Below are 16,962 nucleotides of genomic sequence, written 5' to 3'. Positions count from 1 at the left end.
TTTTCATGGACAGTCCAAAAGTATCCAGAAAGTCGTTAGATTTCTGTGGGTATCTCTAGAGTCGCGACAAGTCGCAAATCGCTCTAAAATGTCGCTAGAAAAAAACAAAAAGCTCTATCTAGCTACAAAGTCGCTAAGTTGGCAACTCTGTACTCAAACTATCCAACCAGGAGCGAACTCGTAACAATGGTTTTAAATTAGACAAATTTAGATTTAGGCGTGAAATAGGTAAACACTGGTTTGGAAACAGAGTAGTGGATGAATGGAACAAGTCACCAAATATCATCATTAACTCGAATACGCTGAATTGCTTCAAACATAGGTTGGATGCTTATATGAGCAATAGGGGTTGGGTGTAAATGGGACTGCCCAGTATGGGCCAATAGGCCCGCTGCAGTTTCCTCCATTCTTATGTTCTTAACAACACAAAACGCGAGAGACAATTATAGACGACCGCTGACCTCACTTGACCTGACATATGGCAAGGTGGTCGGACAGTGATCCCAACCTTACCACTAATCTTTTAAAAATGTAGTGATTTCACTGAAACAGGCCACTGCTAACATTCAAATTATTATATACAGTATTTCTAATAATACTTATACCTTATTACTGTATTTGCACTCTATACAATGTATACATGAATTGCTTATGTATATCACTTGTATATTTGAACCATCAATGGATCCCCTGAGACAACCCCCCCCCCCTTCACCCTTTCCCGGGCCAGGTAGAGTGTGGGTGGTTAATCTTCAGATGGGTTGGGGCAAGCCTTCAGGTGTGTACTGAGGTCCACCGTGACCTCTTCTTGACCTGATGCCAATTTACAGTATATAAAGAGACGTATACTTAGTGAGGTAGCAGTAGACCATGGCGAACAATACCTTCCATGCCGTGGTGCTGCCTTTGCTGTGCGAGGATCCTTTGCCAGTTATTGACTGGTTCAAACAACACAAACTTCTAAAAAGTGAAATGAATTGTCAAAGCTGTCATACTCAGATGAAGTGGACGATGTACTCAAAAAGTAGTGACGGTTTTGCATGGAAATGCCAGAACAAAAACTGCCAGAAATATAAATACACAGTTTCCATAAGGAGTGGATCTTTTTTTTCTAACTCTCGCATGATACTTCAGAAATGGGTCCATGCACTATATCTATGGAGTGAACGTGTCAGCCAAACATCAGCAGGCCGCCAGCTATACATTTCAGAAAAGACGATGATTGATTGCTATAGCTTTTTTCGGCAAGTGTGCACGAAACATTTTCAAGCAAACCCAATTCAACTCGGGGGTCCTGGTGTTATCGTGAAAATTGATGAATCTTGCATTTCTCATAAACCAAAGCATCATGAGGGACGAGCACCTGCCTGGGTCTTCAGTATCGTTGACACAAGTACCACACCACCGACTGGCTACCTGGAAATAGTTCAGACAAGAGATGCTGCCACTCTTCTGCCTATTATACAAGCAGTGGTTCGGCCTGGATCCATCATTCACAGTGTTGAGTGGAGGGCGTACTGTAATCTCCAAGGTCTGGGTGACCATTCACTTAATTTTGTGGATCCGCAAAGTGATGATCACACTCAAACAATTGAGTCCATCTGGAACAAACACAAAACTCACTTCAAAACGATGCGAGGCTGCAAGAGGGACTTTATGAATTCTTACCTGCAAGAATTTATGTGGCACGATCGTTATTCTCAGAATGCTTTTGAAACTTTATGTGATCATATTTCTTCACAATTTCCAGTGTAAAAATTTTCAATTATTTTGTAGTTTTGTAATCATATTGTCTGGATAAATGTATTGTACAGTACAGTTGTTTCCAGTGTGATAGCTCAATAAACTTTTTGTGCCATCTTTTTTAGTTTTGTAACCGAGTTACTGTACATGATTATGTATTCTTTTGTGCCGGGGTGGTTTAACTGCAAGTAGGATAACCTGGGGCCAATCTTCAGGTGAATGCTGAGGTCTACCGTCACATGGCGACGATTCCTCCTCCAAAATGTGAAGTACAGTTAAAGTTGTAAAAAGTACCAGACTTTGTTATTTAAGTAAAAGTATTGTTACATTGGCAAAATGTTACTCAAGTAGAATTAAAAGTATCCAAAGTTCAATGTACTCAAGTAGAAATAGCACTCATAGCAACGGATTTAAGTTGGATAAGTTTAGGTTTAGGAGGGAGATAGGAAGAAACTGGTTCACAAATAGGGTGGTGGACGAGAGGAACAAGCTTAGCAACTTTGTAGTAAGTGCTGGAACTCTGGAAAGTTTTAAAAGGAGGCTAGATAGATTCATGGATGATAGGGAGTGGTACTAACTCTCGACAGGAGCTGCCATGCACAGGCCAACCAGCCTATTGCAGACTCCCTATTTTCTTATGTTCTGGAGTAAAAAAGTATCTCACTCATAAAGTAATCTAGTACTGAAAGTAACAATAAAGTTATTAATTGTCCCAAATATTAAAATAAATCCACAGTAAATTATAAAAAAGTTAACTAAAGATAAAGATAAAAGACTTGTATATTAAGATTAACCAAAAACTGATTCTCGAAATTATGGCTGTCCAATCAGGATCCTTTAGGCCTAAATATAAGCCCATCGTGACCTACCCAAAGAGAATACGTTCAGCCGCTCCTCTCCCTACAATCCAGGGCAGGGATGGTGAACGGGCTGAAAATATATCCATCCAACACAAGAGATCCTATACATTTTCCATAGAATACATAATTATTTGTAGCTAAATAATAACTAAATATTACCACACCCAGCACTGAATGTGGTTTTATGACTTATTTTCTACAACACACTAATATTAACTTACCTTTTTGTTATCTTTGGGAAAACTATGGAATTGAGATGGTTGTAATTGCTCATGTCTTCCTCACACTTGACACAGTGATGGGTACCTGTCTTGGCAGCTGTTTGAACAGACCGCTGAAGTCTTCCCAAGCAGCACCATCTACCTGAAGTGAGACAGACTGCGGGAGTGATAGTTCCTTACTAGACAGTCTAAACTACTTGAGTATCGTCTGTTTACTGACTCCTACGAACACTGAGGCGAAATACCTCTATTTATATTGTCTTTAATCTTGTTCATTTTTTTAGCAGCTGCAATGGGACCCCGGTACTGTGCAGCTATTAACTGCACTAGCAACTCTGTAAGGGACAGAAATTTGTCTTTCTTTCGATTTCCAAAAGATCCTGTGAGGTGAGTCTTACACCACCTGTCAGTGTTGACTTTATGAGATCTTTAATACACTTAGGATTGATAATGACTCGCTCTTCAGAGTTGGTAGTGAACATCAGATTGTCAATAAAATTATGAAATGGGCAGGATAATGGGGTCCGACTAAGTACCCAAATGTATAGCCGCAATGAAGTCAAATAATGGTCCTACATGAATAAATCAGACTGCCAGTCACTTCTCGACTGGTATTTGGTGTCACAAAGTAAAAAAAAATGGAAAACGTAATTTAATCTGAGTTAATAGATCGCGTGCATGTACCGAGAGAGCGAGTAATTACCCAAATGTAGCCGCAATGAAGTCAAATGATGGTCCTACAAGCATAAATCGGACTGCCAGTCACTTCTCGACTGGTATATGGTGTCACGAAGTCACAAAAAATTGGTAAACTTAATTTAATCTGAGTTAATAGATCGAGTGCATGTACCTAACCTAACCTAACACAACTCAGATTAAATTAAGTTTACCTATTTTTTGTGACTTTATGACACTAAATAATAATCGAGAAGTGATTCACAGCCCGATTTATGCTTGTAGGACCATCATTTGACTTCATTGTGGCTACATTTGGGTAATTTCTCGCTCCCTGGGTACATGCACGCTATCTATTAACTCAGATTAAAGTAAGTTTCCCAATTTTTTTTTTACTTTGTGACACCAAATACTAGTCGAGAAGTGATTGGCAGTCCGATTTATTCATGTAGGACCATTATTTGACTTAATTGCGGCTACATTTGGCTACATTTGGGTAATTAGTAGGACCGGAGATAATGTGGTCAATTTTCACTAATGCACCGGGTCTTTGTTTGAATATTAAAAATGTTTTTCCGATGTTATTTGATGAGTTTCGAACAAAAGTATTATTTTCTTGTAGCACCGTTCATTCCTACCACTAATCTATTATCATATAAGAATAAGACGTTTAATTATAAGATAATTTTCATCTATTACATTACCGGCGGAAATGTATAATAACGGAGATAGCTCTTCCAAAATATTTTCTATTTTCTTCCATTAACATCCTGCCATTATCGTCTGCCTCTCCTCCAACACTGCGTGTCTCCTGCGTCCCCTTCATAAATAATTCTGCGCATGCATTGCTGTACACGTCACGTTGCCAATCAAAAGCCTTTTTGATTTTGAAACCAATTAAAATGTTTTTGGGTTTAATTCGCGGTATTATTGGCCCAATCAAATTAGAGTATTCTTTTGGGTCTCATATTTTGAAATTCAAGTTCATTTCCGACCATGGAAGTCTGCGATGGATGTCACTTAAAGTATATGGAGCTGATTGCGAGTTTTTGGAGAAAAAAACTAAGAAACTACAGCATTTTTTCGATGGCATGGTGTTCTTCCAACCTCAGTAAAGTGTACTAAGAGCAAGACTGAATGTAAATATCGCAAAGACCAACATATGTGACGTTGTGTAAGAATCTCAGAATCCAACGACGAACAAGAACCAGGCCAATAAGGTAAGAAATAGGTGATTCCATCATATGGTGAGAGTCAGTTAAGTCAGGTCAGGTTAGGTTTGGTTATTGTTTTTCTAGTGTTTTATTGTGTATTTGTTAGTCGCTTAGGCACTTTTTTTTCTTGGAAAACGTCAAACGATAAAAAATCGCAAAAAAAAAACCCAGCTAATTTCCGCCAAAAAGGAAGGTCATATTCGGTCTCAGCACACACAAATGCACGAGAAAAATATATTTTAAACTTGCTACAAGTGAACGGAGCTACAAGAAAAATTTACCACGAAGTTGATATTATTTCAGCCGGAAATCAGTATTTTTTTTAGACCCCCTACCCATCAATAATGGGAGGAGAGTCTGGGAAATCGGGATTTTTGGGTGGGGGAGAAGACGAATCAACTAACCTAACCTAACAAAACCTAAACTATAAAAACCTAACCTAAACTATAAAAACCTAACCAGGGTTGCACCTCTTCTGTTTCTTACTGTTCGGCTGAAGAAAACTGGTGACATCGCCATATATGTTGTTCTTCACACAGTGTTCGCTAAAAAAAAATTGTCACACTATTTTTCTGATGAACATAAGAATGGAGGAAACTACAGTGGGTATTTACACCCAACCCCTATTGCTCATATATCCATCCAACCTGTGTTTGAAGCTATCCAGCGTATTCGATTAAATGATGATGTTTGGTAACTTGTTCCACTCGTCCACTACTCTATTTCCAAACCAATATTTACCTATTTTGTGCCTAAATCTAAATTTGTCTAATTTAAAACCATTGTTGAGTTCACTCCTGGTTGAATAGTTTGAGTACCTTTGTTATATCACCTTTGTTTAGCCCTGACTTCCATTTATACACTTCTATCATATCGCCCTTCACTCTATGTTTCTCGAGGGAGTGCAAATTAAGATGCTTTAACCTGTCTCTGTACAGTACTCAAGGTTCCTAATGCCTGGATTTAGTCTTGTCATTCTCCTCTAAATTCTTTCTAGGGATTCTATATCCATTCTGTAATACGGTGACCAGAATTGAGCTGTGTGATACAAGTGAGGTCTCACAAGCGCAAGATATAGTTTTAGGATGACCTCTCTAGTCTTGTAACTAACACTCCTTTGTATGAACCCAAGTACTTTATTAGCCTTGTTTCGAGCAAATACACGTTTACTTGGCTTGAGATTCCTACTTATCATTACTCCTTAATCTTTCTTGTATTCAGATTTCTCGATAACATCGTTGTTCATCTGATATCTGGTTTCCCTGTTTACATCTCTCTAAGTACTTTACATTTGTCCACATTGAATTTCATCTGCCATTTTCAGACCATTCAAATTCTTTTTTTAAATCTTCCTGTAGTTTGCGGAGTCCTCGTCAGATTTAATTACACGCTCTATTTTAGTGTCATCAGCAAATTTACTTATGTTGCTGTCTATGCCAATATCTATGTCGTTTATGTATATAATAAATAATAATGGTCCAAGTACCGAGCCTTGGGGTACTCCACTAGTGACGTTACTCCAATCGGATTTAGTCCCGTTAATGCTCACTCGCTGTTTCCTGTAACCACGCCCTAATCCATTTTAGAATATCTCCTTTAATGCCATGATCCTCCACTTTTCTTATTAGTCTTTCTTGAGGGACTCTGTCGAAGGCTTTACTAAAGTCAAGATATACCACATCATAATTGTGCCCCTCGTCCACTGATTCGAAAACAGATGAAAAGAATGTTAATAGATTAGTTAGACATGAACGCCCGCTTGTGATGCCATGTTGAGAATCATTGATCAACTTGTGCTTCTCCAGGTGATTTCGAATAGAGTTTGAAATTATTGCTTCCAGTAATTTGCCTGCAATTGATGTTAAACTGATTGGATGGTAGTTAGAGGATAGTGATCTATCTCCCTTCTTGAAAATCGGTATTACTTTCACTATCCTCCAGGCTTATGGTACTACACCTGTTTCTAATGACATGTTAAACAAATTTGCTAAGGGCATACTAAGCTCTTCCTTACATTCCTTTAATATTCTGGCAAATATCTCATCAGGACCAGGTGACTTATTAGGCTTTAGTTTGTCTATTTGCTTACTAACATCGTTACTAGTCACTACTGTCTCGCTTAATTTGTTTTCTTCACTATCTCTGTATATAGTCGGTGCCTCGGGTATCATGTTTAAATTTTCGGTGGTGAAAACTGTTGAAAAATATTTATTCAGATTATTGTTCATTTCTCCGTCGTTATCAGTTAGCTCGCCAGTATCTGACTGTATTGGTCCAATCTTTTCTCGTGTTTTAGTTTGATACATTGAGAGAATCCCTTGGGGTTTGACTTCACCTCCCTTGCTACCTTCAGTTCATTCTTCCTCTTTGCTTTTCTTATCTCGGTCTTAACCCTACTGGCCAATACCTCATAATAATGTCGGAGGTAAACTTCACCACGATTTATTCTCCTACCTGTAGCCTTCCTTTGTCCAATAATGTTCTTTAAATAATTGTTTATCCATTTAGGGTCATTGTTGTTTGATCTGAGTTTTCTGAATGGTATGTTCTGCCCTTGTGCATTAAGTAACTCATTATTTAAATTGTCGTGGAACTCATCAACCTCAGGTCTCGTGATCAGGTCATCTTCAGCCATCATATTTTGTGAGGATATCGTTGTTAGGTCTCCAGGAAAATTGAGGTCGCCCTCTGTGGGTACATTGTGTGAGGTCATGTAATCCATCCCCAGACGTGATATCCCCTTCTCTCAGCTGTCTTTTCAACCTATCAAAGTTTGCCCTTTTAAAATCTGGGACTTTAATGGAATTTTCCTTGTGTCTGCCGTTAAATTTCAATTGAAATCTTATTTCTTTGTGATCGCTGTTATCAAGTTCGTTCCCTACCTCGACATTATTAATGAGGTTTTCTCTGTTTGACAGAACTAAATTGAGTATATTATTACCCCAGGTGGGTTCAGTTACAGTATATGTTGACATAAGAAACAGTCCTGAAATGTTTCAAGAAAATCCTCTGATTATGAGTTTCCTGTAAGGTCAATCCAATGTATCTGGCTAAAGTTAAAGTCGCCTACTATACAGACTTTGCTATGTCTCATGGATGCCCTGCGCTTTTCATACCAAATAAATCGCTCGTTAACTCTATCAAGATTAGGAGGTCTATATACTCCTGTGATTAATTTTTCCCTACCATCGATTAATTCTATCCATATTGTTTCTGTATTCAGCTCAGTTTTTATTTTCTTATTTATTTCACACTTCAGATTATCCCTGACATAGATTGCTACTCTGCCTCCTTTCCTAATCTGCCTATCGGTATGGAATAATTTGTTACCTGCAATTTGGTATGCTACAGGTAACTCTCGTGAGTAAGTTTATCCATGTTTCGGTGAATGCTATTACAGTACAGTGACCCCTCGGTTAACGATCTCAATCCGTTCCAGAAGGTCGTTCGTTAACCGAAAAGTTCGTTAACCGAAACCATTGTTTCAATGGGTTTTTGGGTAATTGGTTCCAGCTCACCGAAAATTTCCTAAATTCAACAAAAATGGTAGAAAAGTTCACTTACTTTGAGGTGTGTATGTAGAAGGCTCCTGGATGATGATGATGGGATTTAGAATGGGGGTGGAGGAGAAGGAAGAAGAGAAGGCATTGGGGTGGAAGAGAAGTCACCCCATGGTGCCATTTCACCCATAAAATTTTAGCTCTCTTGGTGTAATTCAAGATTATTTTCTTTAATCAACACTGCACTGCATTATATATTGTCAATATGTAAAATATATTTCAAAATGACCAATAATTTGCTTGGAAACACAGAAAAAAGCATTTAGTTGAAGAAGAGAGTCTCAAGCAAGATGTTACCTCCAGTGAAAACAGAGAGAGACTAACGCCTGTTTGCTGTGTTAAGAGGCTGGATGCCGCGCATTAAACTAGTCACTTTACCTTCAATTAGGTTCAATAATTGTTAAAATGACTAAAAAATTGAATATTAAACTTTTAAAATTATTGAATAGTATAAACTTCTTGATATTTACTAAAATAGTAAGGAATTTAAACCCTAGAACCGATTAATGTATTGGCGGACTGATACTAAAGCTGGTTGCCCGGTCAGTGCAAGCAAAAACATGTTGAGGTCGGTTCGTAAGAAATTCGTTAACCGAATTTTTGTTCGCTAACCGAATTGAAGATCCATATGGAAGGCAGTTCGTTAACCGAGGCGTTCGTTAAACGAGGGGTCACTGTATATCTATTTTTTCGGTACATACCTACTCCCTGATTTCATTAATTTTGTTTCTCATACTTCTACTGTTTGCGTAGTAGACATTTAAGTTAGTCGTGTTCTGAGTCCTCTCTTTGACGCGTTTAGGTTTTAACTCTCTGCCTAATTTAGTTTTGTCATCATTCCTTGCACTATTTCCCTGTAACCTTTTACTTTGTTTACCCGCTCCCACTGCAGTCTCCTCCACCCCCGTGCTCATATGTTCCCCTAGCAGTTTAAAGACATCGACATCTTTTGAACTGCCCTCTCGAGAGAACCAGCCAGGGTTACCACCCCATCCCCAGACAGGTGCACCCCATCCCTAGCATAAAGGTCCCTTCTGCCGTAAAAGTTGTCCCAGTTGTCAATGAATGGGACTGCTATTGACTTGCAATATCTGTCAAGACAGCCATTGACACCAACTGCCCTTGACAACCATTCATTGCCAACTCTCCTAGGCAGGACACCACATATGATAGGGATCCCTCCCTTCTACCTAATACATTCTATAGCTGCCTTGAGCTTATCAAGAAGCTCTTCACTCCTACACCGGCCAATATCATTGCCTCCTGCACTGAGGCAGATAATGGGTTTGTTCCCATTACCAGACAAGATATTGTCCATCCTGTCAACTATATCCCCCACCCCAGCTCCTGGCAAACACACCCTCATCTTATTTTTATTTTTACCACGAAAAAAAAAAAGAAGCTATCCAGGTACTGTACCTGGGAATCGCCAACAATTAAGGTTTTCGGCATTTAACGTAAAATAATCTTTATCACAAAGTCGGCACTCTCTTCCATCTGTTCAGTCATATCTCCTCTCCGGACTCACCCACGCATTGTTTATTGGCTAAGAGAAAAAATCTTGCCCAATAAAAATACTCCTATCGGTATAGCCAATAAGAAACACCCACTTCACCCCCCGCACATGCACTGTAGACGAGAACACGAAGGTCTGGAGCGATGTGTGAGCGGGTGTCAGACCTCCGCCAGATGTAAGTAACACATGGCGACACTTGAGCGAAAGTTATAATATTGAAAAATTAATATCTCGGTTATCCTTAATTTCCGGTGGAAATATCATAGAAGAAAAATGTCTTAGATTGTTTAAACATTACGAAATACATATTAATAACAGTGAGAGAAAGACTGGTGTAAGACTATAAATTCACCCCCCAAAAATAAATAAAATCAACCATTACCAATTTTTTTTTTGTATACATCTGGCGGAGGTCTGACACCCGCTCACACATCGCTCCAGACCTCGTGTTCTCGTCTACAGAGCATGTGCGGGGGGTGAAGTGGGTGTTTCTTATTGGCTATACCGATAGGAGTATTTTTATTGGGCAAGATTTTTGGGTTAAATTTTTACTTCAGGACACGAGTCCCTCAGGGTTGACCAATATGTTTTTCCAGTGTATTTTGGTGTTTTAAAGAAACATGACCTTCATTTTTGGCAAAAATTGATAGCTTTTGCCCCCCCCCCCCCATAATAATGGGGAAGCCTGGGAAATCGGGATTTTGGGGTGGGGGAGAAAACGAGTCATCTGACCTAACTTTACCCCTAGCCGGGTACTCTGCCCCTGGACCCTCGGTGGGCCTAACTTAAACTAACCTAAATGTTCCAGTAGTTAAAAGCTTTGGGGCGCACCATGTCCGAAAGTACAATACCTTAGTTAGAAGGACCAGGATACGTAAGAAGTGGATAGAATGATCGTGTTTCTCATAAAACTCGGCAATAAACTTAAAATAATCGTGGGAGCACAAATGACAACCAACCTCCAGACATGGCTATTGTTAGACTGATCAATGAAATTACTCAAGCTGCTTCCTTTGAAAAAAATCAAATGTGATTGGCAGAAAAAAAATTCACGTGATGATATCGATACATCATTGGTCATGACTGGATGGCGTCAGTCAACATTGTGCATGTGTGATGCGCAGATAATAGCTCAGAGACGAAGACTGAAGACTACTTAAATCAATTAAATTCAATTGTGTGTCTATTATCCATTTCCGCCATATATATATGGGGGTTGAAAATGCTGAGAATAGCCAGATCTAAATGTTTCAGTAGTTTATAACTTTCAGGGGCGCTATGTCCCAAAGTAAAATAATGCCTTTTTTTGTTTTAGCCAATGATCAATGAGTGGGTGGGTCGGGAGGGGTGATGTGAATTTGAGTACAGTACTGTACTAGATATGACTGAACAGGTGGAAGAGCTGTGCCGACACTGTAGGAATGTTTATTTTGTGTCAATTACAGACTTACTCCAGAAAAATAGTGAGGCAATTTCTTTTTTCTTTTTTATAAAACGGTGAATTACTGAATATATAGTTCTTTGTCCACAGTGTAATAACCAGTGTAGTCTGCGTGATGAACAACATATTTGGCTGCCACAATAGTTTTACAGACTAAGGCAAGATGTGGGGGCATGAAGAATGGGGGGTTAGGTTAGGTTGGTTGGTTAGTATTTTATTTCTTTGATTTATTAAAAAAAGAAAAAATTGGACTTTTTCCATTATGGTTTTTGGGGGGAGGGGGGGGGGTATAGAGGGGAAAAAAGTGATTTCTCGCATAAATAAATATAAAATTCGCTCAACTCGTCAAATACCAGAGGAAAAACCTACTTTGGATATCAAAATTAAGACTGGTGCATTTTTGTTTGTATCACATTCACCAGTTATCAACGGTTTGGGCGGTGTATCCAGTGTTAGCACGGGGGGGAGGGGGACGGTCACAACACCCTTCTCACTGTTAGCACCAGAAGGACTTCATGGGAGTGCTCCTAATTTTGAGATGTTGGCTGGATGATAGTAAGTTAGAAAATTTAAGACAGTGCAAAGAAACTGACCTAACCTATCTAACCTAACCTACCTAACCTAACTTCACCTCACCTCACATAACCTCACCTCACATAACCTCACCTCACATAACTTCCTAACCTGCACATTGTCATTTCGATGTTCTTACTTACTATCATCCAAATGGGGTCTGCCCGTTTGGTGACCACTGCTTTACCCATTTGGTCAGCGCATTCATCAATATACACTCCCCTGTATACACCAAAATAACTGTTGCTTGGGATATAAAATAATCAAAAACACTAAAACAATATATGAACGATATAACAGGCTATGTGGCCCGGTAATATTTACCAATGTTTGATCAAAACGCCTAGTTTACAAAATTGTATTACAAAATTATGCTTCAGTATAACAATGCATTGGATCATGCGAGCATCTCACAATTTATTAAAGATTAAAATAAAAACGTTATTACTCATGGAAGCATCTCACTTAAACAATATGTGAAAGACTAAAATTTACTCCTGCAAGCTTGGCAGAAGAATATGACTTTTTATAGGAAAGTATAAGTGGTGATATTTCTTCATATTCATCCCACAGCTCCCAGAGATGGACTTGTTTCTCATTATTTGCTTTTCTTGTGCACGATTTTAGCTTGTGTTCAGCAACTAGTTGTAATTGCCAATCAACCATTGAGGCTTCTCTGTGAAGAAGAGGGTAGAGGAGATTGTTCTTTGCTGCTCGCTGGTTTATACGCTGGTGCTAAATCACCTTCATTTGTTCTGTATTTTGTTTATTTACCAATGTTGAATTGTTTCTTTATTAACCACTTAATATTCATGTATAATAATAACACAATACTCCTCGACTCGTCTGTATACATGTGTAATTTCTATTCGTGTAAAATAATAACTTACAATTTGTCAGTACCATCGACTGTTAGCGGTGACGAAACCGATTTGATATTGGGAACGAAATGGGGTTTGGTGACGAACAGGGTCGGTGACGATGTGGATTGGTGACGATACGGGGTGTAGCCATAAAACGATACCTCTAGAAAAATGGATGAATTCAATCCAATATAAAATTGTCATAAACATTCCTGATGATATCGTTGTTTGTTTCTTTTACTTTTATCCTCGTCACCACTGATTGGCTCGTTAGCTGCTTGGGTTGTCGGTCACGTCTCTGGTACGCACTGGTAGCAAGTACTGGCTCCTGAATGTACCTGAATCTGCTCCAGTGTTGGTCCAGTCTGGTCTTGAAAGAGCTCACACTTGGTGCCATCACAACACTCTCTGGCAGATTGTTCCTAGAGTTCACAACCCTCACTCCGAAAAAAGTTTGCCCTCAGTTTTTTGGACGTGCGGCTTCTTCAACCTTGAGCTGTGACCGTTGTGGGGCGAGCATCCGCCAGCTCCGGCTATAGACACTCGACTGAGTTGTGTCCTCTGAGATGTTTATAAACTGTGATTAGGTCCCCGTTTCCTGTCTGTAGTATAAGCTAGGCATTTGCAGGCACTCTAATCCCTCTGAGTAGTTGAGGTGCTGTAGTGCAGGCACCAATCTAGTGGCCCTCCTTTGGACATTTTCAATCAACTGACAGTCCCTAGCAGATCTCGGGGACCAGATGGAGAAGCAACTCGCTCTTTTAGAGTGTTATGAGGGATGGGACTGTCTAGATATTTGAACGACCTTCTTATAAGACCTACTAGTTTAGTTGCCTGATTTACCTTTGTCTCACAATGGCCCGAGAACTTCAGCTCATTGTCAACGTACACACCCAGTTCCTTTCACATTGGTCTCAATGCAGTTTCTTCATTTCGTGGGACATATGATACGCCTCCTTACCGTTGGTACGTCCCAGATGCAGCCTCTTATGCTTCGTGACATTGAATCTCGGCAGCCATTTCTTCGACCATTCTTGGAGCTCACAGAGGTCCTTCTGCAGCTCTTCACAGTCCGCTTGGTTCTTAATTTCCCTGAATAACTTGGTATCGTCCATAAACACTTGTAAGGAGGAATATACAGCTTCTGGCATGTCATTTATGAAGCAAACAACAACAACGGGCCCAGTACATGGCCCTGTGGTACCCTGCATGCCACGGTTACACATGACAATTTCGAGCCATTAATCACTACACACACTGCTTGTGATCATGAAGAAAATCTCCAATTCCTCACTAGGACACTTCCCCAAATCCCCTGCCCTTCCAGTTTAATTCTCAGCTTGACATGTAAACAAAGACTGTGGACGCTCCCGTACAGCAGGCGATGTGAACCAAAACAGTGTCACCACGGGAGCTCCGGCGGCGACATAATTATGGTAAATAGTATATTTCTTTGCCTACAAAGTACATAGAGACATGAAATTACTGCCATAGGGTCAGTGTTGGCAGTGTTTTTACCCCGTTATTTACCTCTTCTTTCATGCCTGCCCACTAACCAGTAATTTAGGATTGAAGGATAGGCTAAAAAAAAAAAACTACAATGTTTTCATTTCGATTTTATTACTCAGTATCATCCAAACAACAACATTCAAAATGTTGTGCAATTCCATAAAGTCCATTTGGTGCAAACTGTCTCCTCCACCATTACCCCTAACCTTACTTAACTTTACCGAACATATATTTATCTACTTAACCAAACCTTACCTTTGTCTTGGCAATTTTGTGTTGTTTTGTTAAAAGAGCAGAAACAGAAAAAACAGTATAAAGCTTTCATCTCAAAACTTGTATTTTTCCGGTCACAGGCTCGGTGTCCCTTGTTACATGAACGTTCACTCTGCCAATATTCTCTCATACAAATAATCAATTCTTACACCACATTCTCCCTGTATAAAACCTATGGTGTTATGTAAAGTGCGGTGCAGACTGTCATTATTGTCAAGATACATTAGTTTTCATGAAAAGACTCGCCAAGTCAAAGGTAAAGTTGTGTTAGATCAGCTCAGGTTTTGTTAGATCATTTGGATATTTTTGTGTGTTTTTATCCCACAATTTGCCTCTATCCCAAAGCCCTGCCCACATTATGTGATCAAATTGTACTTTCTTGCGTGAAATATAAAATCTAAATGACTCAAAACATACTTATAAATGTTTAACCAAATGGCGGCTATAGAGTAAAGTAGTCTCTTTTATCTCCCTTTATACAGGTCATTATAGACTTCCACGGTTGTACTCTACTGAATATTATCCCTTTACTTGTTTATTATAGATATTTTGAGAAATGTCCATCAGTCCTTATGAAGATAGAGTGTATGACATTATTATTATTTTATCTGTAGATTGAAACTGTGGGCTCAAGCTACACGACGGCAAGACATTTTGAGAGAGGAAGTTGACTATGCCCACAAGAACCTGAAACTATGTGCTGTACACTTCTCAGACTCCTGCTTCATGAACAGTCAGCAGAAGAATAGTTTAGTGTGGGATGCTGTTCCATCCAGGTTTGATGTGCCAAATGCTCCACCAGAGAGGAAGCCGCCAACACCCCGTGCCTCTCCGCCCTCGCCGAAGAGAAGGAAAAGCTCCAAGAGGCACGAGCAGCCACGAGTTTCGGGTATTTATGTGTTCTTCTCCCTAACAGTGTAGGCTGATGCTGGTCCTTGGTAGAAATGGTACACATTAAGATTGGCACAAGTGAAAAGTGGGGAAAATGGCACCTAACTTAACACAGCCCAGCACAAGAATAATTGAGGGGCTCCGCGTCCAAAGGGCCCTACCCGCCGCCCAGAGCAAAACCGATTTTATGTTGGATATCACTATTTCAACCCCTCCTCTATGATCCGAGTATGGATGGGGGTCCTTCACTACACGGGAAATATAGTCGATTTTCCCGCAAAGAGAAACTTTTATTTTTACCTTTCGCTGCTGCTGGCTCAGGGTGCCAAGTTCTGGTGTGAGATAGAGAGATATTATGAAGATTACTAAAATATTATTATTATTACCCGTTACTGTATATTTTAAACAATCGTGATGCAATATCATTATGGCGCGTAGGGCCCTTAGGAGCGAGAATAATAATATTTGTATTATTTTTTTATTATTTTGTTACCATTCTCAACCAATATGTGCCATATAACATTCTTAATGCTAATTTCACATTTACATAATTCATCTTTATAATAGGAAATAATTTATTGCTAGAAAATGCACTCAAAGATTGGTTGCGGTTAATAAAACCAGACCCAAATTATTGTAATAATTTGTTATAAGAAGATTTTCTCAGTGTTTCATTATCTACAGATTTCAAACTTCATTTTGAAAGAAATATTAACACTCTAGCTCCAGAAATAATGGAATTATGGTTGGTTATACTTCACACAAGTTTGACTGTTTTGTGGCACATTTTACTTGTGGCTCGTAGCACCTTAGGACGGGGAGTCCATCTATTACACTATATTACTGCTTAACATTAATAGTTATTGCCTCCTGTAAATGTCAAAGGCACTAACATAATACAGGTGTTCCTCTACTGTACTGTACTGTACTGTACTGTACTGTACTGTACTGTATTATACTGTACAGTGGTCCCTCGGTTAACGAGCACAATTCGTTCCAGAAGGTTGCTTGTTAACCGAAACCATTGTTTCAATGGGTTTTTGGGTAATTGGTTCCAGCTCACCAAAAATTGTCTCAAATCAACAAAAATGGTAGAAAAGTTCACTTACTTTGAGGTGTGTATGTAGAAGGCTCCTGGATGATGATGATGATGATGATGGGAATTAGAATGTGGGTGGAGGAGAAGGGAGAAGAGAAGGCATTGGGGTGGAAGAGAAGTCACCCCTTGGTGCCATTTCACCCATAAAATTTTAGTTCTCTTGGTGTAATTCAAGATTATTTTCTTTAAATCAACACTGCACTGCATTATATATTGTCAATATACAAAATATATTTCAAAATGACCAATAATTTGACTGGAAACACAGAAAAAAAGCATTTATGTTGAAGAGAGTCTGAAGCAAGATGTTACCTCCACTGAAAAGACACAAAGACTGACGCCTGTATGGTGTGTTGACAGGCTGTATGGCGTGCATGAAACTAGCTTCCTATACTTCAATTATGTTCAATAATTGTTAAAATGACTAAAAAATTTAATATTAAACTTTTAAAATTATTGAATAGTACAAACTTCTTGATATTTACTAAAATAGTAAGGAATTTAGGCCCTAGAACCGATTACTG

The sequence above is a fragment of the Homarus americanus genome, unplaced genomic scaffold (genome assembly GCF_018991925.1).
Source record: "Homarus americanus isolate GMGI-L3 unplaced genomic scaffold, GMGI_Hamer_2.0 scaffold25013, whole genome shotgun sequence".
NCBI classification, from domain to species: Eukaryota; Metazoa; Arthropoda; class Malacostraca; order Decapoda; family Nephropidae; genus Homarus; species Homarus americanus.
This window is presented reverse-complemented; position numbering follows the sequence as displayed.